Here is a 24,181-nt window from a genome sequence, read left to right as displayed (position 1 = left end):
CCGCGACGGTGGATGTTCCAGATGGGCGTGAGGGTGCTTAGGACAGCACCACCGCTGAGGGTGAGCAATGCCTGGATCTGGGACTATTAGCTCCGGAACAAGATTTGACTGATTTCTTTGGAGAGGTAGATGAAGACATGCCCGCTCTTCTTCCACCATCATCTAAACTACCTGACTGCCTGGATTTCCCACCCACCCTCCCTCTGTTTTCTCCGTCTATTGTCGCTGCTGCCTCAGTCCCACCACCGCTGCCTCCTGGCAGCCCATCTCCTCACCCTCAGCCCACCATCTGTGCAGTGGGCTCGCTGCAGGTCTGCCAGTCTCCATCGGTGTCGTGGCTGGAGGATTCCTCATCTCTGCCTCCGGCCTCTGAGTCCCGGACTCCCCTCGGCCCTCCGACCCAGTGGCTCCACCCCGGCTCTCAGCTCCCTCGTCTCCACCGTCGACCGTCAGCCCACCAGCTCCCCTGGGCTCCCTCGTCCCTCCGGCTCCACCTTGGTCGGTTGTTGTCCCGCCATCGCCTCAGGACTTTGCTCCTCCCGCTTCGCCTCATCGCTCCATCCCACCAGCTCCGTTGGGCTCCTCTCTCCCTCCAGCTCCACCTCAGTCCTCTGTCGCTCCAGCTTCGCCGTGGACCTCCGGAGCACCGCCTCCGCCTCGGTCGCCAAAGCCTTGGGCTCCGCCTTGGCCCTCCGGATCCTCTGTGTCGCCCAGGATCATCCGTCTCTGCCTCGGGCTCCACCTCCACCTGCTCCGCCTCTGTCAGTCGCCCCCCTGGAGTCGTCAGCCCTTCCTCCACCATGGCTCCTCCCTCTGTCAGCTCCACCATGGGCTACCATAATGGCTGTGGCCTGGGTCTCACTTGGCTCCTCCTGCTCCGGGTCCCTTCTGTATCCTCCTTGGCTCCTCCCTCCGTTGTCTCCACCATGGACTTTGTTGTCCTCCTCCCGGGAGTCCGTCCTCCACCTAAGCCTCCTCCGACCATGATCTTTTGTTGCCATCCCACGTCCACTCCTTTGTTTTTGTTTTTTCCATGGTGCGAGGTCGCGCCTTCCGGGAGGGGGGAGTAACGTAACACCCCTTTGGACTGTGTGTTGGTTTTGCCCATTGTCACACCCCACTGGACTGTTTATGTTGGTTTTTCCCTCGTGTGCCCATATTTGGTCGTTCCTGTTTCCTGTCCTCGTTTAGTCATTAGTTAAACTTGTTTCACCTGTGCCACAATTATGTTCATCATTATCACCTGTCTTTATAAGTTGTATTCAGTTCTATGTCTGTGTGCGATCTCAAGGTTATTTTGATGTCTGTTCTCCTGCCCTTCATGGATTTTACCTGTTTGAATTTGATTAAAAATACCTGTTGTGTTATTCTCGTCTTCGTGCACTTCCTTGAAACACACATCCGTGACACTTTCTCTATATAGATCAGCTAATGTTTTAAATATTCCCTGTCATTGTTTCATATATGGTGTTATGATTCACGTTACAGCTGCATTAATCTGTTTTGCGGTTTGCTTGCTTTAAAGTAAATTTTAACTATATACTATTGGGTAGGTTAATCTGTATAGACATACTGAGAGCTCATTGTTTTCACTGGATAAGCAATGCCACATTTGGAAATTATTTAAAGCTGTCTGCCAAAAGTAATGGATGAAAAATATAATTTATCTCTGAGATGTAGTCTAGTCTAGACTAGAACTATAAAACGGAACGAAATGGAATTATTTAAATTCAAGCACCTTGGATTCAAATAGTAAATTACAGTACTTGGTTATATTGAACCAAGTGCATTAACATTTCAGTGACATGCCTAGAGTGGGTGCATAAGCACATGCATGTGCATATTGCATGAAGGTACAGTACACAAAAGGATGTGATTGTGGGATTTTAAAAATATGGTTAACCTATTGCAGTAAATTTTGTTCATATCTTTGCTGATAATAGTGCTATTCCTGTTTGTGTCCCATGAAAAGGTAATGAGTCCAGAAATTCTCAGAAACTAGAAATTGAGGCTGAACCTGCAGATGTGGATGGCAGTGATGTGAATGATGGAGCATCTACACAGAAAAGGTTACATATTTTTTTGAAACCAAAACTAGCGTCTGCAATATACATGTAAACAAATCAACTGTCCTTTTTAATAAAGTGGTGGAACTATGACACCACTTTGTAGGTGGATCAAAATGAGACATTAGTAATAAACAGTGCAGTGAATAAATGAAATAATCATAACTCAATAAAGCATGTTTTTCTGTACATTTCAATTTGATTTAATGAAAATCGCCATTCAAAAACCCATGTCATAGTTCCACCCCTCTGTTTCTTTTCTCCAGGCCAAAACGATGCACTCATTAGGTATTATGAATGTCAACTCTTTATTTCATTGATGCTAAATAGCAAATTAAATTGTAACCTTAGTTGTGAACTCTGTCATTGAACATTTGGGTTACTATAGTTTAGTTCTTCATGTATATAGAAGCATATTATTTGAATGGGCATGTAGGTTGTGCTCTGTTGTTGTTCTGCCATGTCCTTGTGGTATCTGGGAATATTTTACAACTACAACTTATAATTATTACATAAATAATTAGTATTCTGCAGTTTTTAAAATAATCTTTAACTTTGCCAACTATGTTTAATACTCAATATATTTGTCATCTTATAGTAGTTAAACACTTTAAGATATAGGCACAGTTCTAACTTAAAACCAACATTAAGCTTTGGTACAATGTTGGATTGCAAGACTTAAGCAGATTATATATTTTAATATCATGTTGACTAAAATCAGGTTTAGTTTACTGTACCACCCAACACTGCTAAAGTTAAAAAGTTGCTTTTAAATGTTGTGCAATTCCTGAAATGCATATATGGTTCAGAATTTTTTTTTTTTTTTTTTTTTTGATGATACATTTAAGTTTAAACGTAATTCTGGGCCTTGTAAATCAATTTATTGCAATTATATTATAAAAACCTAACTTACTTGCTGGGATCCAGAAATTTCTTGACCTGGGGCCTACTGGGGATGGCAATAAACCAAAAATTAACCAAGCTGTGGGAATACAAACCTGTAGACCTTTAGCTGAACTACTACAATCAATGTTCTGTTTCTTATGAATGTTCAGTGTTTTGATTAGTTATATATGTAATTATTTCTTTTCTGTTTTTTTTTTCCCAATTTGATTGTGCAGCATTTTTGTCTATTTAAATAAATTCTGTTTAAATAAAGATGTTACTTTGTCTAGCTTATTGTACCAATGGTGGAGTGAGAAGTTGCACAAGTTACTGCTCTTAAGTATTACTTTTGGTCATATTAATTTTTTCTAGTTCTTTGCATGTCTGGCGCATTTAGCATTATAGCACGAGTCCATTAGTAACCTAAAATGCAGAGATTTAATACAAGGAGGGCCGCAGATATTGCTGAAGAAAGCGCGCAGGTGGCGAACATGGCTGCTTCGGGGATGATATCCGCAAACTCCACGGGGGTATCAGATCAGAGGTCGCGGCACTCAGAACAGAGATTCTCTCTGAGATTAAATCATCTATTTCAGCTGTGAAAACAACAGAAAAGCTTAAGGATGTTGAAGAATCACTCACCGATGTGGATGGTCGCGTTGTGTCTTTGGTAACCATGTGCGCTGCTTTATTGAAAGATAATGAATGGATGAGAGCTAAACTCAACGACAAAATGCTCGAGGAGAAATAATGTCAGAATAATTGGTATTCCTGAGCAATCTGAGGGCACACATTCAACCATATTTACGGAGGAGCTCCTATTTGAAGTCTTTCTTGAAAGGAGAGCTTCGCCAAACCCCCCGGTGGTAGACAGAGCACATCGCTCCCTGGCCCTCCTGTCGAGACCAAATCAGGCCCCGAGACCCTTTATCGTCCAACTACATAACTATCACACGAGGGCACTGATTCTTCGGCTTGCGCGGGAAAAGGGACAACTTCTATGTAAGGGTTCTCGGATTCACTTCTACCTGGATGTAAGTGTGGAGGTTGCCAAACAGAGAGCTGCTTTCAACCCGATTAAAGCGCAGTTTAGGGGGGCCGGAATTCTGACTCCCTGCCAGATTCCGACTCCCCTAGCGTGCACGCGCGTCACGTCATATGATGCCGCCAGTTGCGAAAACAGACAGGCATTACACGATGTAAGTAATACATTGTCGTTTTTGTATTTCTATTTATTTGTGCATTTGTCTTTGATCATGTATTAAACCTAACCTGTATACTTTACAACTTAAGCTGTGTCAAACACAGTAACTTTCTTTTAGTAGTAAAACAATGGCTTTATGGTTGCCTACACCTAAATCTGAACTTCATTACTAAAGGACATTTGTAATTGAGCTTTACTTTTGTGCTGTCCCAGTCTGCTAAATTAAATGCTGTATTGTCTCCAGAATGACTTTTATGGGTCTGTCATTCAGCAAACTGAAAATCATGAATTCAGCAGTGCTGCCAAAATCATACCCCCTCCTGTTAAATGCTGATTATTGAATCTAAACACTTGGGCTTTTCTGCAGGTATTCTACAGGAGGACACATGTCTCCAGAATGATTTTTTTTGGGTCTTTTACTCAGCAAACTGAAAATCATGGAGGGGGGTATGAATTCGGCAGTGCTGCCAAAATCATACCCCCTCCAGTTAAATGCTCATTATTGAATCTAAACACTTGGGCTTTTTTGCAGGTGTTCTACAGGAGGACACATGTCTCCAGAATGATTTTCTTTGGGTCTTTTGCTCAGCAAACTGAAAATCATGGAGGGGGGTATGAATTCGGCAATGCTGCCAAAATCATACCCTCTCCTCTTAAATGCTCATTATTGAATCTAAACACTTGTGCTTTTTTGCAGGTATTCTACAGGAGGACACGTGTTTCCAGAATGACTTTTATGGGTCTGTCATTCAGCAAAGTGAAAATCATGGAGGGGGGTATGAATACAGCAGTGCTGCCAAAATCATATCCCCTCCTGTTAAATGCTCATTATTGAATCTAAACACTTGGGCTTTTTTGCAGGTATTCTACAGGAGGACATGTGTCTCCAGAATGATTTTTTTGGGTCTTTTGCTCAGCAAAGTGAAAATCATGAAGGGGGGTATGAATTCGGCAGTGCTGCCAAAATCATACCCCCTCCTGTTAAATGCTCATTATTGAATCTAAACACTTGTGCTTTTCTGCAGGTATTCTACAGGAGGACCCGTGTCTCCAGAATGACTTTTATGGGTCTGTCACTCAGCAAACTGAAAATCATGGAGGGGGGTATGAATTCGGCAGTGCTGCCAAAATCATACCCCCTCCTGTTAAATGCTGATTATTGAATCTAAACACTTGGGCTTTTTTGCAGGTATTCTACAGGAGGACACATGTCTCCAGAATGATTTTTTTTGGGTCTTTTGCTCAGCAAACTGAAAATCATGGAGGGGGGTATGAATTCGGCAGTGCTGCCAAAATCATACCCCCTCCTGTTAAATGCTCATTATTGAATCTAAACACTGGTGCTTTTTTGCAGGTATTCTACAGGAGGACACATGTCTCCAGAATGATTTTTTTGGGTCTTTTGCTCAGCAAACTGAAAATCATGGAGGGGGGTATGAATTCGGCAGTGCTGCCAAAAATCATCCATCCATCCATCCATCCATTTTCACCCGCTTATGCGGAACCGGGTCGCGGGGGCAGCAGTCTAAGCAGAGATGCCCAGACTTCCCTCTCCACAGACACTTCCTCCAGCTCTTCCGGTGGAACACCGAGGCGTTCCCAGGCCAGCCGAGAGACGTAGTCCCTCCAGCGTGTCCTGGGTCTTCCCCGGGGCCTCCTCCCGGTGGGACATGCCCGGAACACCTCCCCAGGGAGGCGTCCAGGAGGCATCCGGAACAGATGCCCGAGCCACCTCAACTGGCCTCTCTCGATGTGGAGGAGCAGCGGGTCTACTCCGAGCTCCTCCTGAGTGACCGAGCTCCTCACCCTATCTCTAAGGGAGCGCCCAGCCACCCTACGGAGAAAACTCATTTCGGCCGCCTGTATCCGGGATCTTATCCTTTCGGTCATGACCCAAAGCTCATGACCATAGGTGAGAGTAGGAACGTAGATCGACCGGTAAATCGAGAGCTTCGCCTTACAGCTCAGCTCTTTCTTCACCACGACAGACCGGTACAGCGACCACATTACTGCAGAAGCTGCACCGATCCGTCTGTCGATCTCCCGCTCCATCCTTCCCTCACTCGTGAACAAGACCCCCAGATACTTAAACTCCTCCACCCGGGGCAGGGACTCCCCACCAACCTGAAGAGGACAAGCCACCCTTTTCTGACTGAGAACCATGACCTCAGACTTAGAGGTGCTGATTCCCATCCCAGCCGCTTCACACTGAACTGCAAACCGCCCCAGTGCCCGCTGTAGGTCCTGGTTCGAGGAAGCCAACAGGACAACATCGTCCGCAAAAAGCAGAGATGAGATCCTGTGGTCCCCAAACCAGACCCCCTCCGGCCCCTGGCTGCGCCTAGAAATCCTGTCCATAAAAATAATGAACAGGACCGGTGACAAAGGGCAGCCTTGCCGGAGTCCAACACGCACCGGGAACAGGTCCGACTTACTGCCAGCAATGCGAACCAGACTCCTGCTCCGGTCATACAGGGACCGGACAGCCCTTAACAAAGGACCCCGGACCCCATACTCCCAGAGCACCCTCCACAGGACATCGCGAGGGACACGGTCGAATGCCTTCTCCAGATCCACAAAACACATGTGGACTGGTTGAGCAAACTCCCATGAACCCTCCAGCACCCTGAAGAGGGTATAGAGCTGGTCCATTGTTCCACGACCAGGACGAAAACCGCATTGTTCCTCTTGAATCCGAGGTTCGACTATCGGACGAATTCTCCTCTCCAGTACCCTGGCGTAGACCTTCCCGGGGAGGCTGAGAAGTGTGATCCCTCTATAGTTGGAACACACTCTCCGGTCCCCCTTCTTAAAAAGAGGGGCCACCACCCCGGTCTGCCAATCCAGAGGCACTGTCCCCAGCCTCCACGCGATGTTGCAAAGGCGTGTCAGCCAAGACAGCCCTACAACATCCAGAGACTTTAGGTACTCAGGGCGGATCTCATCCACCCCTGGGACCTTGCCACCGGGCAGCTTCTCAACTACCTCGGCAACTTCAGCCCGGGAGATGGTCGAGTCCGCCTCTGAACCCCGGCCTCTGCTTCCTCAATGGAAGACATGTTATTGTCTTCCTCAATGGAAGGTGTGTTGACGGAATTGAGGAGATCCTCGAAGTATTCCTTCCACCGCCCGACAATGTCCCCAGTTGAGGTCAGCAGATTCCCACCCCCACTGTACACAGTGTTGGTAGGGCACTGCTTCCCCCTCCTGAGGCGCCGGACGGTTTGCCAGAATCTCTTCGAGGCCGACCGATAGTCCTTCTCCATGGCCACGCCAAACTCTTCCCAGACCCGAGTTTTTGCCTCCACAACCACCCGGGCTGCCGTCCGCTTGGCCCACCGGTACCTCTCAGCTGCTTCTGGAGTCCCACGAACCAAACAGGCTCGATAGGACTCCTTCTTCAGCCTGACACCACCAGAGCACCAGGCACCAGAGACCCTACAGCCACAGCTCCGAACAGCCGCGTTGACAATGGAGGCGGAGAACATAGTCCACTCGGACTCAATGTCTCCATCCTCCCTCGGAATCTGGTTAAAGCTCTGCCGGAGATGAGAGTTGAAGACCTCTCTGACAGGGGGCTCTGCCAAGCTTTCCCAACAGACCCTCACAGTACGTTTGGGCCTGCCGAGTCTGTCCAGCTTCCTCCCCCGCCAACGGATCCAACTCACCACCAGGTGGTGATCAGTTGACAGCTCCGCCCCTCTCTTCACCCGAGTGTCCAAGACATACGGCCGGAGGTCAGACGAAACAACCACAAAGTCGATCATCGACCTCCGCCCCAGGGTGTCCTGGTACCACGTGTACTGATGGACACCCTTATGCTCAAACATGGTGTTCGTTATGGACAAACCGTGACTAGCACAGAAGTCCAACAACAAAACACCACTCGGGTTCAGATCAGGGGGACCGTTCCTCCCAATCACGCCCCTCCAGGTATCACTAGAAAAATCATACCCTCTCCTGTTAAATGCTCATTATTGAATCTAAACACTTGTGCTTTTTTGCAGGTATTCTACAGGAGGACACGTGTTTCCAGAATGACTTTTATGGTTCTGTCATTCAGCAAACTGAAAATCATGGAGGGGGGTGTGAATACAGCAGTGCTGCCAAAATCATACCCTCTCCTGTTAAATGCTCATTATTGAATCTAAACACGGGCTTTTTTGCAGGTATTCTACAGGAGGACATGTGTTTCCAGAACGACTTTTATGGGTCTGTCATTCAGCAAAGTGAAAAACATGGAGGGGGGTATGAATTCGGCAGTGCTGCCAAAATCATACCCCCTCCAGTTAAATGCTCAGTATTGAATCTAAACACTTGTGCTTTTTTGCAGGTATTCTACAGGAGGACACGTGTCTCCAGAATGATTTTTTTTTGGGTCTTTTGCTCAGCAAAGTGAAAATCATGGAGGGGGGTATGAATTCGGCAGTGCTGCCAAAATCATACCCCCTCCTGTTAAATGCTCATTATTGAATCTAAACACTTGTGCTTTTCTGCAGGTATTCTACAGGAGGACACATGTCCCCAGAATGACTTTTATGGGTCTGTCACTCAGCAAACTGAAAATCATGGAGAGGGGTATGAATTCGGCAGTGCTGCCAAAATCATACCCCCTCCTGTTAAATGCTCATTATTGACTCTAAACACTTGTGCTTTTTTGCAGGTATTCTACAGGAGGACACGTGTCTCCAGAATGACTTTTATGGGTCTGTTGCTCAGCAAGTTGAAAATCGTGGAGGGAGAATAAAATCGGCAGTGCTGTACTTTTTCCTGTTCTCATGGGCCATTTAAGTTATCAAAAAGTCAAAAGGAAAAGTACCAGGATTACAACTCCTAGACATCTTAAGTCTCATTCACATTTATCCAATTCCAGGGCCAATGCTTTATAAACTTTTGGATCGAACCTCAGTACTTGTCTGGGAAGAGACATTTCCACTGGTACATAAAGTTTAACCTTACACCCAAATCCCTCAGTTTCCAGCCATAGAACTTTCAAGGACATCAAGTTGTGGTCATGCAAGAGCATTGAAACTTTTGACTACACTGCAGCAAGGCTCTTGCCTTACCAGTCAAAAATGTTACCATCACAAGTGACATTATTGCATGGAACATGAATATTACTTAGCAAAGCTCTTTTTGTGTGTATTGTCAGTGTATCTTGGTCTTCACCACCAGGGCTAGAACTGTCACTAGAAGTGTTCTTGTTAACTTTCTATGATTTAATATTTCAGTTGTTTAGATGTTATTTAAATTGTTTTTCGGTTGTTTAAGTTACACATCTTCCCTTCATCCTATTACATTAGATAACATTCTCACTTGTATTTTCAGTACTTTTACTACTCCATCTCCTTTGCAGTGTTTTTGAACAGTTTTCTCAATTGTATAGTATGTATGGTATATATATATATATATATATATATATTTATATATATTAGTAGTTTTGTAGTTTTTTTGGTAATAAAATCATTTTGTTACAACTGGTTTCCTTGTGTTGATTATGCAGTAAGGCTGGAGAGAGCAACTTAATCCCTATCAACACACACACACACATACAAGGTGACCTGTAAATGATTCACAAACATCTTTGTGCTGAATAATACAATATAGAAGATGACTTTACATTACACACAATACGTTAATGAAGAGTGTTGTATATGTAACACACAAAACTATCTATCTGTCTATCTATCTATCTATCTATCTATCTATATATATATATATATATATATATATATAAATGGATAGTGTGTTGTGTGTTACCCATACAACACTCTTCTTTATTGTATTGTATGTAATGTAAAGTCATCTATATTGCTACTACTAAATATGTTATTGTTTCCATTTTATTCCCAAGATATTATGTATAACAATCTTCTAAAGTCTAATCTCATATGTACTGCAAATGTATAAATAATGTATGTAGTCATATTCTAGTTTACATTGTAATAACTTGTAAGTTTTTGGTAGACACTTTTCTATGTGAAAAGATGTGTTTTTAGAATTACCCTAATGCAAATTAACCATGCTTTAAATATAATGAATAAGCAATAAAAAGGCCAAAAGTAATCAATCGACCCAAATCAATTGTTTATACACTTTTATTTTGAAAAACCAGAGGGACACCACTTTTGTGCATTTAAGCTAGCAGACGTGTCTTGATTGTGCAGGTTTATTGTGTAAAATTTTGGTCATTAACATGGATCCTGCCATATACAATCAAATATTAAATTATAAAAGAAACGGTTCATACCCTGATGGGTATACCAAGACAGAGAAAACAAATTTTAGAAAAAAGGCCAACACTTTTGACCTCCAAGGTAAGAGTCATATAAAATCAAATATTATTATTTTATTTATTTAAAAAATGATCAATTGTCTTTTTAGAAATGATTTAAAATTCAATGTTAACATTTTTGATGTAATATGGTAAAGGTCAGGCCAGGTGCAAGTGCTTAATGGGCCTTCTTTTTGTGTTTGTACTTTACTGGTCAATATAGCATGGAATATACTAGTTTATATTTGGCTGCAACATGTGCTATCCAATGTGAGGACATGCATGATTAAATATTGCACACATTTTTAAATTATGAATGTTGAAAAGTTGAATCATCATCAAAGAATCAATAAAAATCTAACTATGTATATATATATATATATAAAACAAATTTTAGATATATATATTGTATTTGTCACTTTGTCTATTTTCTCTTTTCATAGATGGTGAATTGTATTACATTCGCCATAAAGGCTCTAAGAAACAGGACAAAGTAAAAGTTGTGTGTGAGCCAGAAGAGGCTAACAAAATCTTTGAAGAGTTCCATGCAAGTAGCATTGGTGCTCACACGGGACAGAAGAAAACCAGAAATGTCTATAAGATATTACTGGCCTGGCATGTCAAAGGACATAGATACCTGGGTAATAACATGTACATAATTACTGCTTAAGCAATATGATAAAATAATTCCAACATTATTCTGTTTTGCTCACAGGTGACACAGTGTGGACCATGCCAGGCCAGCAGATCTTCGGTAAAGGAGCAAAACGAAATCTCTCCAATTGTGGTATGCCTTTCCATTGAATTAGGATTTAATTAGAAACAGAAATTTAATTAGGGAACAGTTTGATTATTCCCAAAAATATTTATTAATACTTCTTAAAATTCCAGTACATTATTTTGTTTCTATTTTATTAACTCTAGGTTACACAGCCTTTCGAACTTGTGGGGATGGATCTGATAGGCAAATTGGCTTTGACAGACAATGGTCACCAGTATATTTGTGTGATCATTGATTATATGACCAAGTGGCCCCAGGCTTATCCCCTAAAATCAAAGTCTGCCAGGGAGGTTGCAGATTGCCTTTTAAAATTAGTTCATCAGTTTGAGGCACCTAAGAGAGTCCTCATGGACCAGGGAAAAGAGTTTGTAAACTCAGCAAGTCACACATATTGACACATTAAAAATGAACCTCTTAAGACCCAAGAAAAAAGTTTTAGAAAAAAAAAAATATATATTTTTTATATCTTTACATTGTTTAGAGCATTAATACTTCATCTAAAAGTTATACTAGTAGGTCCTTGGTTGAGGACATTAGGACTCAATTTATTTAGAAATATATATATATATATATAAAGACATGATTGAACATACATAGACAAAAGCAACTGATTTGTAAAACCACAAATACATTTTTAGGTTTTCAAGATTTGTTTTCTTTCTTTCTTTTTTTTTTTTCTTTTTTTTTTTTTTACAAAACTTTGTATAAAGATGTTTGTCAACTATAACTGTAACGAAGGACGACTGAGATGTGGATCTAAGTGCAAGCTTTATTGGCAGACGTAGTCAAAACAGGCAGGGTCAGTGACAGCAAACAGAAACATTCAAGATAATCCAAAAGAGTAGTCCAATAACCAGGCGTAAGTCGGGACGGGCAGCAAAGGATCAACAAAAAACAGAAAACAGTCCAAAATCGAAAACACAAGGCAAGGCTAGGAACTAAACAAGAACAAAAAGACAAGATAAACGCTAAAGGCTAAACAACGATCAGCACACAGAAGAGTGAGTGAGTGACCTAAATACTAAACACACAGGGGCACATGACAAAACCAACAAATGGGAAACTGACACAAGGAACGGGGAACCAATCAGAACGAGACAGACAGCATACATAACATGAAGAGTCCATATAGGAGTGCCCTCTAGTGGGATTACAGGGCACTCTGTAACAATAACAGAATTGTTCAATATACCAGTTTCCTTCTGCAAATTGTGTGTAAAATGTATCTATAATCAAATTCTAATTTGCATATTAATTTGTTTTTGTGGCAACATATTAAGAAAAAAGAAGTGTAATAATGGGAGTAATAATTGACAAGATTTTCATAATAATATATAATATTTCATAGAATACTGAAATATAATTTATTGTCCTATTTTTTGTTATTTATCCTAAAATGCATAATAAGCATGCTTTTAGTCCCGATGTCATATGAGGACATCGAAACAAAAAGTCATATTTGGATTTGAAATCGCATAACATTTTCCTGAGATGTTGATTTATGACACACAATTTAAAAAAAAAAAAAAATTCAATAATAAATAATAAATATTATCATATTTCAATAAAAGTGTTAGTAAATTAATTTCAGACATTTTTGAAGACTAAGGAGAGGGAGTGTTCATGATGAAACATCCAAACATTTGGTATCTTTGAAAAGGGTCTTGAGAGCCTAATAATAAATGATTAAACATTTTTTTAAATATACACATCTTTCATATATTGATATTTGTTTTCATGTTTATTTTCCCTGAGAATTTTAATAAACTGTTTTCTCTTATAAAATTGCAGCTGAACAGTCATATCTGCAAAGTCCTTAATATTAAAAGGTCATTGTGTGCACCATACCACCCACAGACCAATGGCCTTGTGGAAAGAATGAATGCTACAATACAGAGGTATAAACAATATTTAATTCTAATTCTCTTCACTGACCAGAGCCTTGCAAGGAACAGGATGATAATTTCCTGGCTGTTCCCTGCATATGCCCTTTTATGTATTTCTACAAGTAAAGCATGATGATAGAAAGAGAATACACATAATGAATATGGACTCATTGAATACAACATTATTTAAGTTATTTAAAATGTCTACCAGATGCTTGAATGTAAAGGCTCTTTCCTAATTACTTTTAAACTAAAAATAATGTCATTATATTGGCAGATCTCTTTGCACGCTTGACAAAGACAAACCCAGTGACTGGGACAAGCACCTTGATGCTGTCATGTTTGGGCTTAGAACTAAACGGCAGATGACAACAAAGTTCTCGCCATACTATTTAATGTTTGAAAGAGAGGCCCGTTACCCATCGGAAATACCTGAAGTTTATCAGGTAACTGCAGATTTTTACATTATTCCAATAATTATCATTAATGATAAGTAAGAAGCAGTTTTAAACAGTATTGTTCTGCACTTTTTTAGATTGACAAGAGTGTGGAGGGCACATTGTCGATTGAGGAAATGACGGAATCGGCAATTGCTATCAGTGAGGCTTTAACTGAGGCTCGTATAAACACCAGAGCCTCACAAGAAAGGATTAGGCGACAAACCAAAGATAAGAAAGGCCTGAACAAATTTAAAGTGGGGGACCGAGTGTGAAGGAAAAATATAAGGAGTCAGCAAAGAAAGGGTGGCAAGCTGGAAGCAAACTTTCTTGGCCCATATATAATAACTTTATTGGAAGACAAAAGTGCTGACCTGGTAGATGAGAGGGGTGTAACATTCCCAAAAATAAATGTTGACCATTTGAGGCTACATGTTGAGGAATTACCCCGTATCCCACATAAACTAAAGTCTTCATCACAATCAGCTTCAGTTCCTGTGGCCTTTGCATCCGCCACCTCACCTGCATCTGCACCGCCGGTGTCTCCAGGCCCCGCCTCACCTGTATCTGCACCGCCGGTGTCTCCAGGCCCCGGCTCACCTGTATCTGCACTGCCGGTGTCTCCAGGCCCTGCCTCACCGGTGTCTCCAGGCCCCGCCTCACTTGTATCTGCACCGCCGGTGTCTCCAGGCCCCGCCTCACCTGTATCTGCACCGCCGGTGTCTCCAGGCCCCGCCTCACCTGTATCTGCACTGCCGGTGTCTCCAGGCCCCGCCTCACCGGTGTCTCTAGGCCCCACCTCACCTGTATCTGCACCGCCGGTGTCTCCAGGCCCCACCTCACCGGTGTCTCTAGGCCCTGTCTCACCTGTATCTGCACTGCCGGTGTCTCCAGGCCCCGCCTCACCGGTGTCTCCAGGTCCCGCCTCACTTGTATCTGCACCGCCGGTGTCTCCAGGCCCCGCCTCACCTGTATCTGCACCGCCGGTGTCTCCAGGCCCCGCCTCACCTGTATCTGCACTGCCGGTGTCTCTAGGCCCCGCCTCACCTGTATCTGCACCGTCGGTGTCTCCAGGCCCCGCCTCATCTGTATCTCCAACATCGGTCAATGTGGTCTCTTCAACCCCCTCTTCACCTGCATCTGCACCACCAGTCCATGTTACCTCCTCAGGAGTTGTGACTTCATCAGGGCCCAGCTCTTCAGATACAGAATCGCGTATGTACTTAAACAACAATATTGACTGTTATATTTTTATTTGACAGTTGGGCAATGAAATACAAAAAACAATACAACAGTAACATCTTTATTTTTCCAGTGTTTCATATTCTGTCTTGACAGGACTTTGCATTGTTTTGTTTGTCTTTGATATTTTACAGGTGTCAAAGAAATCTGGGGAGGAAAAGGTTTATATGTGCTGATCTCAAAAATAGGGCCATTTAAATTGTTTTACTCGGACATTCAGCGAACTGCACCCACACAGTATTTTGAAAGTGAGGTGAGTTGACCCTTTTAGAAATAACAACTAATTTTAATCAGTTTAATCAATTTAACTCATTTTAAATTAATACTTTTTATATGTACAAAATGTATATTGATAACAGTAGCTTTGTTTATGTTTGTAAAAGTTAAGTTTGAATTCACCATTATTTTGTTTAGTGTTTAAACATAAATCCAAATTTCAAAATAAAAATAAAAGTGTCCATTTAAAGCGGGGTCATCAGACTTGATCCTGGAGGGCCAGTGTCCTGCAGAGTTTAGCTCCAACTTGCCTCAACACACCTGCCTGGACATTTCAAGTATACCAAAGACATTGATGAGCTGCTTCAGGTGTGTTTGATTAAAGTTGGAGCTAAACTCTGCAGGACACCGGCCCTCCAGGACCGAACTTGGTGACCCCTGATCTAAAGGAAACATTAAACATCATTTACAGCTTACCACTGTAAAATTGTTTTTTTTTTTTTTTTTATGGTAAACTAACCTGTCTTCATTTATTCCTCTAAGGTCATGAATGCTTACATGCACCATTTGGTGCAAAAATACAACAAGCATGCAACAAAAAAGGCTGTTTGCATTGACTCATTTGAAATTAGCAACATCTGGCAATATAAAACACCAAAGGTAAGGTTAGTAGACAACATTTGCAGCTTACTATATAAATGTTTCATTAACACAGATTTAACTTCTGTAGGGATCTTTTCACAAAGGTGAAAGACATTCACATCCATCCAGACTCTGCTGAAAGGGCTTATTTCATTTATTGGTGTAGCAAATTTAGCTCAAAGAGGGAAATTTATATAAATAATTACAATTAATTATGATTAATTACAATTATTTGTACCAGCCGTCAGTGGTAACTGTAGCGGGATTAATTCGCCATCGACTAATCTGTTCGTCTAGCGAACATTCAGGGTAATTTCATATCAACTCTGCTTACTCAGGAGAACGGACTCTCCTAACCTCAACAGAGTCAAGAGCAAGAAACGTCTGTGGCCAAGAAAATATCATTGCTTAGAGTTGATATGAAATTACCCTGAATGTTCGCTAGACGAACAGATTAGTCAGTGGTGAATGAATCCCGCTCCACACAGGCAGCAATCATAATTTTTTAGAAGAGCCAGGCGGAACTGTGTGTGATCCCTTTAAAGTCTGGGAAGAGTCACACGTCTCAGGATGGGCTTGACCAATGAGAGAGGCTGAAATTCCAAGCGGGAGGTTTGGAAATAATGTGGGCTTTTATGACTCTTTGTCTGAGAGCAAGGTACTTTGCATGTGTACTCGGTTATTCATGCAAAACTACTAGAGATTCTTGAAACTCTAATATGTTACATGTGTATCATCATATAATATGCATCATATTTTAGATCATCAAAGTACGAATTCAGAGATACCAAACATGACAGGTGTGGTTATACTATATAATATATCTATCTATATCTATAGTAACATGCATAAAAACATTACACAATACAAAAGACAAGATACATGAACCGCAATAATATACACAATGATTTGAGGATTTGTGTGTTCATTCATAGGAAGGTTTTTCTATGAATTAGGGAAGAGTCCATTTCAACAGGGCAAATGTCTTTACTATAGTTGCTGCATTCCTTTGGATTGTAAAACTGGTGTTATCAGATAGTTGCCCTGGCAACTGAGCCCTTCTGACTGTTGGTCGCATTGGGGGTTGTTTCCAGAACACCAACCTATAGTTGGCTTGTTGGTTTAAAAGATTATTTGTTAAATGTAACAAATAACAATGTCTAATTTGTCCAGATGCTACATTGGTCAGAAGTCACAAAAATCCGTGCAAAATATGTGCCATGTACTACCAAGCACCAGCTGCACTGATTAAAATATGCATTACTATAATTCACCTGGGGCCTGTTTCATAAAACAAGTTTACCAAATAAGAAAGGTTTATTTCAGTTAGTCTGACTTATCATCACTTGATTTGATTAAAAACAATTTAGAATAGCTAAAATAAGCCTGGCTTGTTTGGTAAACTTGTTTTATGAAATAGCCCCCTGATGTCATGAAGACACAAAAACATCTTTCCAAAAAAAAAAAATAATAAAATAAATAATAATAATAATAATAAAAATAAAAATAGACCATAAATAGACATTATACCAAAGTACTTGTTATGGCTTCCCATATGTATACATAAATTATTATATAATTCAAATTCAAAAGTAAATCTTCATTCATACCAAGAGGGAGTAAACTTTTAACATACAAATCCCAATACTTGTGCATTAAGTGTTGAATTTATTTTAACTGAAATTCCAGATGGATCCAAAGACATTCAAGTATATTTTTGGGGTCATTAATGAGCATCAGCACTGGACTCTGACGGTACTGTTCATATGTTTTATAAGCTTATATTTAGGCTACAATAGTTTTTTTGTATGTAATGTTTTGTTGTAATAATTTTCAACATAATTTTCATTAAGATTATGATTCCACAAGAGAAGAGGGCTCTGTATCTGGATCCTCTAGGGGAGACCTCAACAAATATTCAGAAATGTGAGAATGTAACAAGGTAAATCAAAGGTTTAAACATAATCTCCTAAAATGATAAAGTTGTTTCTTAATATTCAGTTTCATTTATTAAATTTAAGATTAAATATTTTCATTGCCATGTGTACCTTTGTACCATTACAGGTCCTTCATGAAACAGAAGGGCTACAATGTGCCCAATTGGACATGTGGTACATTACCACATTCATGCCAAAACGATGGCAGTTCCTGTGGGCCTTTTGTATTGAAAGTGAGTTAAATAGATCACAATGTCATAAATTACTTTCTTACCTTAGTGTAACACCAGAAGTAAAGAATAATTAAAATGATCATACTGATTGGTAAATGGATAATAGTGATCCTTTTATGTAGTTGTTTTTTTGTTTTTTTTTTAACTATTGAAATTAATGATGACTTAAAAATGACAAATATTACAAGGAGATGTTAGGAAGAGTGTTACTGCTGACAATGTAAGTTAAAAGGGATTTCTTATAATGACTAATAGTTACAAGATTGTTTAGAATTCCTTCACTTGTAGGACAGCTTTAAAACACCATCAAGTGAATATTAATAAATAAATAAATAAATAAATAAAGAGATAAATAAAGAGATATAAAGATAACATTTTGTTTTGCGGTGAACTAAACATTTGAACAAATTTGACAACCACTTGGCAAACCCTGTGACAATTTCTGTGGTCTTCCAACAGCTGTTGACATATGTTGGATAATGTAAAATTACAGTTAGCTGAACCAGTCATTTGGAGAAATGCCATTCCACCCACTGTCCACAACAAATGTGTAACATGGAATGAGAGACGAGAGGCGAGCGGATCCATACGTGAGCCTTTATTCAATGGACGAGACAGATACATAGTCGAGCAGGCAGGGTCAAACAGGGGCAATAGGAGAAACGCAGGCAAAATGTAAAGAATAATCCTTAAACAAGCGATAATCCACAAGGCAGGCGGCTAGACAGAAAAAAACTAGAAAACCAGGCGAGAGATCAAAAAACCAGGAACTAGGAACTTGGAACAGGAACTAGGAATACAACAATAGAACAATTCAACAATCCGTGAAGAGCACTGGGAAGGACCGGGCTTTATAGAAAGCCTGATTGGTCACGGTGCGGTGGAGGATGGGAGATGCAGTCCGGGGTGTGATGTAACAGTCAGTGAGTGATAAGGTGAGGGTGACATCTGGTGGTGAGCGGACAGCAGGACACCGACCAGATTCATGACAAAATGCAACCTGTGCTTTTCGCAACATCGTTTTTATTATATAGTAACCCATTGCTATAACTTATAACACATTGTTTACATTACAAACCATATCATTCTCAATGACACAATCCCAGTTCTATTTTAGTTTGCAGAATGTTTCTTAAATGATGAGCCACTTCAGTTTCCCACATCTGAAAAAAGTGTGGCTGCCCTCAGAATGAGCATAGCTGCTTGTCTCCTGCAGAACACTGGTAAGAGATATTAGTGCTTGTTTCAAAGTACATTCAAATCTTTCAATTAGTTATATATTCACTGGGAACCTAACCATTTTCTGTATTGGCAAAAATGTGATTTATATGTCTGTAAATATACTTATGATAACCCTGTTTATTCTGCTTCTGCATATTTGCCTAGCTAACCTTAAGAACCTGTGCCACCTGTGTGGGAACAGAAGCAGTTTTCAAAAAGTGACCAACTCGGTAAGAATTCCAAAAAGAATGTTGTGTTTTATCAAACATTTATTTGAAATTGCCATCTTAATGAAATATGACATAATGTTAATAAGTATTATTTGAAATTAACTACAGAAATACAAATGCTTGAAAATATTTGTTTGTCAACATGTTTAGATTGGCTGTGATGTGTGCCCACGCTGGTTCCACTGCCACTGTGTCAAGCTCACAAGGAAAAAAAAAAGTTACATCTGCCCCGTTTGTGCAACGTGATGTGCAACACCATGTGATGTGTAACACTATGCAAATTACAAATAAAACACTTATTCAATATAGAACAGTTAAAAGTAAACTGATTAGGATAACTGGCAAAAGACCAGTAAAATGACATCAATCAGGTGTGTGTATATGAGTCTGTGAAAGAGAGTATCAGTGTTAGTGACAAATGAAAATAGTGTTAGCCTGAAATCTGTTCTAAATAGTAATAGTAAAAAAACTTTCCAGAACACAGAAACAACAGCAGTACACTGAGCCTATTACACAGTACAATAAAATACACAGAGAGTGTGTACTGTACATGATTGTATGCGCAATGTGCTTGCAAAATTGTGAATTTTTTTTTTCACAGATTTCCATAGACGTCAGACTAGACTCATCCTGTAGAATACCTGCAAAACAGCACAAGTGTTTAGATTAAATAATGAGCATTTAACAGGAGGGGGTATGATTTTGGCAGCACTGCCGAATTCATACCCCTTTCCATGATTTTTAGTTTGCTGAGTGACAGACCCATAAAAGTCATTCTGGAGACATGTGTCCTCCTGTAGAATACCTGCAGAAAAGCACCAGTGTTTAGATTCAATAATGAGCATTTGACAGAAGGGGGTATGATTTTGGCAGCACTGCAGAATTCATACCCCTCTCCATGATTTTCAGTTTGCTGAGTGACAGACCCATAAAAGTCATTCTGGAGACATGTGTCCTCCTGTAGAATACCTGCAGAAAAGCACAAGTGTTTAGATTCAATAATGAGCATTTAACAGGAGGGGGTATGATTTTGGCAGCACTGCCAAATTCATACCCCCCTCCATGATTTTCAGTTTGCTGAGCAAAAGACCCAGAAAAAATAATTCTGGAGACATGTGTCCTCCTGTAGAATACCTGCAAAAAAAGCACCAGTGTTTAGATTCAATAATGAGCATTTAACAGGAGGGGGTATGATTTTGGCAGCACTGCCGAATTCATACCCCCCTCCATGATTTTCAGTTTGCTGAGCAAAAGACCCCCAAAAAATCATTCTGGAGACATGTGTCCTCCTGTAGAATACCTGCAAAAAAGCCCAAGTGTTTAGATTCAATAATCAGCATTTAACAGGAGGGGGTATGATTTTGGCAGCACTGCCGAATTCATACCCCCCTCCATGATTTTCAGTTTGCTGAGTGACAGACCCATAAAAGTCATTCTGGAGACACGGGTCCTCCTGTAAAATACCTGCAGAAAAGCACAAGTGTTTAGATTCAATAATGAGCATTTAACAGGAGGGGGTATGATTTTGGCAGCACTACCAAATTCATATCCCCCTCCATGATTTTCAGTTTGCTGAACAAAAGACCCCAAAAAAAAATCATTATGGAAACATGTGTCCTCCTGTAGAATACGTGCAGAAAAGCACAAGTGTTTAGATTCAATAATGAGCATTTAACAGGAGGGGGTATGATTTTGGCAGCACTGCCGAATTCATACCCCCCTCCATGATTTTCAGTTTGCTGAGCAAAAGACCCCAAAAAAAAATCATTCTGGAGACACGTGTCCTCCTGTAGAATAGCTGCAGAAAAGCACAAGTGTTTAGATTCAATAATGAGCATTTAACAAGAGGGGGTATGATTTTGGCAGCACTGCCGAATTCATACCCCCCTCCATGTTTTTCACTTTGCTGAATGACAGACCCATAAAAGTCGTTCTGGAAACACGTGTCCTCCTGTAGAATACCTGCAAAAAAGCCCAAGTGTTTAGATTCAATAATGAGCATTTAACAGGAGAGGGTATGATTTTGGCAGCACTGCCGAATTCTTACCCCCCTCCATGATTTTCACTTTGCTGAATGACAGACCCATAAAAGTCATTCTGGAGACACGTGTCCTCCTGTAGAATACCTGCAAAAAAGCACAAGTGTTTAGATTCAATAATGAGCATTTAACAGGAGGGTGTATGATTTTGGCAGCACTGCCGAATTCTTACCCCCCTCCATGATTTTCACTTTGCTGAAGGACAGACCCATAAAAGTCATTCTGGAAAGACGTGTCCTCCTGTAGAATACCTGCAGAAAAGCACAAGTGTTTAGATTCAATAATGAGCATTTAACAGGAGGGGGTATGATTTTGGCAGCACTGCCGAATTCATACCCCCCTCCATGATTTTCAGTTTGCTGAGCAAAAGACCCAAAAAAAAAATCATTCTGGAGACACGTGTCCTCCTGTAGAATACTTGCAGGAAAGCACAAGTGTTTAGATTCAATAATGAGCATTTAACAAGAGGGGGTATGATTTTGGCAGCACTGCCGAATTCATACCCCCCTCCATGTTTTTCACTTTGCTGAATGACAGACCCATAAAAGTCGTTCTGGAAACACATGTCCTCCTGTAGAATACCTGCAAAAAAGCCCAAGTGTTTAGATTCAATAATGAGCATTTAACAGGAGAGGGTATGATTTTGGCAGCACTGCCGAATTCTTACCCCCCTCCATGATTTTCACTTTGCTGAATGACAGACCCATAAAAGTCATTCTGGAGACACGTGTCCTCCTGTAGAATACCTGCAAAAAAGCACAAGTGTTTAGATTCAATAATGAGCATTTAACAGGAGGGTGTATGATTTTGGCAGCACTGCCGAATTCTTACCCCCCTCCATGATTTTCAGTTTGCTGAGCAAAAGACCCAAAAAAAATCATTTTGGAGACACGTGTCCTCCTGTAGAATACCTGCAAAAAAGCCCAAGTGTTTAGATTCAATAATGAGCATTTAACAGGAGGGGGTATGATTTTGGCAGCACTGCCGAATTCATACCCCCCTCCATGATTTTCAGTTTGCTGAGCAAAAGACCCAAAAAAAAATCATTCTGGAGACACGTGTCCTCCTGTAGAATACCTGCAGAAAAGCACAAGTGTTTAGATTCAATAATGAGCATTTAACAGGAGGGGGTATGATTTTGGCAGCACTGCCGAATTCATACCCCCCTCCATGATTTTCAGTTTGCTGAGTGACAGACCCAAAAAAAAGTCATTCTGGAGACACGTGTCCTCCTGTAGAATACCTGCAGAAAAGCACAAGTGTTTAGATTCAATAATGAGCATTTAACAGGAGGGGGTATGATTTTGGCAGCACTGCCGAATTCATACCCCCCTCCATGATTTTCAGTTTGCTGAGCAAAAGACCCAAAAAAATCATTCTGGAGACACGTGTCCTCCTGTAGAATACCTGCAGAAAAGCACAAGTGTTTAGATTCAATAATGAGCATTTAACAGGAGAGGGTATGATTTTGGCAGCACTGCCGAATTCATACCCCCCTCCATGTTTTTCACTTTGCTGAATGACAGACCCATAAAAGTCGTTCTGGAAACACATGTCCTCCTGTAGAATACCTGCAAAAAAGCCCAAGTGTTTAGATTCAATAATGAGCATTTAACAGGAGGGGGTATGATTTTGGCAGCACTGCCGAATTCTTACCCCCCTCCATGATTTTCAGTTTGCTGAGCAAAAGACCCCAAAAAAATCATTTTGGAGACACGTGTCCTCCTGTAGAATACCTGCAAAAAAGCCCAAGTGTTTAGATTCAATAATGAGCATTTAACAGGAGGGGGTATGATTTTGGCAGCACTGCCGATTTTCAGTTTGCTCATACCCCCTCCATGATTTTCAGTTTGCTGAGCATTTAACAGGAGGGTATGATTTTGGAAAAAGAGCAAAAGACCCGAAAAAAAATCATTCTGGAGATACGTGTCCTCCTGTAGAATACCTGCAAAAAAGCACAAGTGTTTAGATTCAATAATGAGCATTTAACTGGAGGGGGTATGATTTTGGCAGCACTGCCGAATTCATACCCCCCTCCATGATTTTCAGTTTGCTGAGCAAAAGACCCAAAAAAAAATCATTCTGGAAACACGTGTCCTCCTGTAGAATACCTGCAGAAAAGCACAAGTGTTTAGTTTCAATACTGAGCATTTAACAGGAGAGGGTATGATTTTGGCAGCACTGCTGTATTCTTATCCCCCTCCATGATTTTCACTTTGCTGAATGACAGACCCATAAAAGTCATTCTGGAAACACGTGTCCTCCTGTAGAATACCTGCAGAAAAGCACAAGTGTTTAGATTCAGTAATGAGCATTTAACAGGAGGGGGTATGATTTTGGCAGCACTGCCGAATTCTTACCCCCCTCCATGATTTTCACTTTGCTGAATGACAGACCCAAAAAAGTCATGCTGGAAACACGTGTCCTCCTGTAGAATACCTGCAGAAAAGCACAAGTGTTTAGATTCAATAATGAGCATTTAACAGGAGGGGTATGATTTTGGCAGCACTGCCGAATTCATACCCCCCTCCATGATTTTCAGTTTGCTGAGCAAAAGACCCCCAAAAAAAATCATTCTGGAGACACGTGTCCTCCTGTAGAATACCAGCAAAAAAGCACAAGTGTTTAGATTCAATAATGAGCATTTAACAGGAGGGGGTATGATTTTGGCAGCACTGCCGAATTCATACCCCCCTCCATGATTTTCAGTTTGCTGAGTGACAGACCCATAAAAGTCATTCTGGAGACACGGGTCCTCCTGTAGAATACCTGCAGAAAAGCACAAGTGTTTAGATTCAATAATGAGCATTTAACAGGAGGGGGTATGATTTTGGCAGCACTGCCGAATTCATTCCCCCCTCCATGTTTTTCAGTTTGCTGAGCAAAAG

The sequence above is a fragment of the Labeo rohita genome, unplaced genomic scaffold, assembly GCF_022985175.1.
Source record: "Labeo rohita strain BAU-BD-2019 unplaced genomic scaffold, IGBB_LRoh.1.0 scaffold_322, whole genome shotgun sequence".
Lineage (NCBI taxonomy): Eukaryota > Metazoa > Chordata > Actinopteri > Cypriniformes > Cyprinidae > Labeo > Labeo rohita.
The sequence above is the reverse complement of the archived record's forward strand: the minus strand, read 5'-3'. Positions refer to the sequence as shown.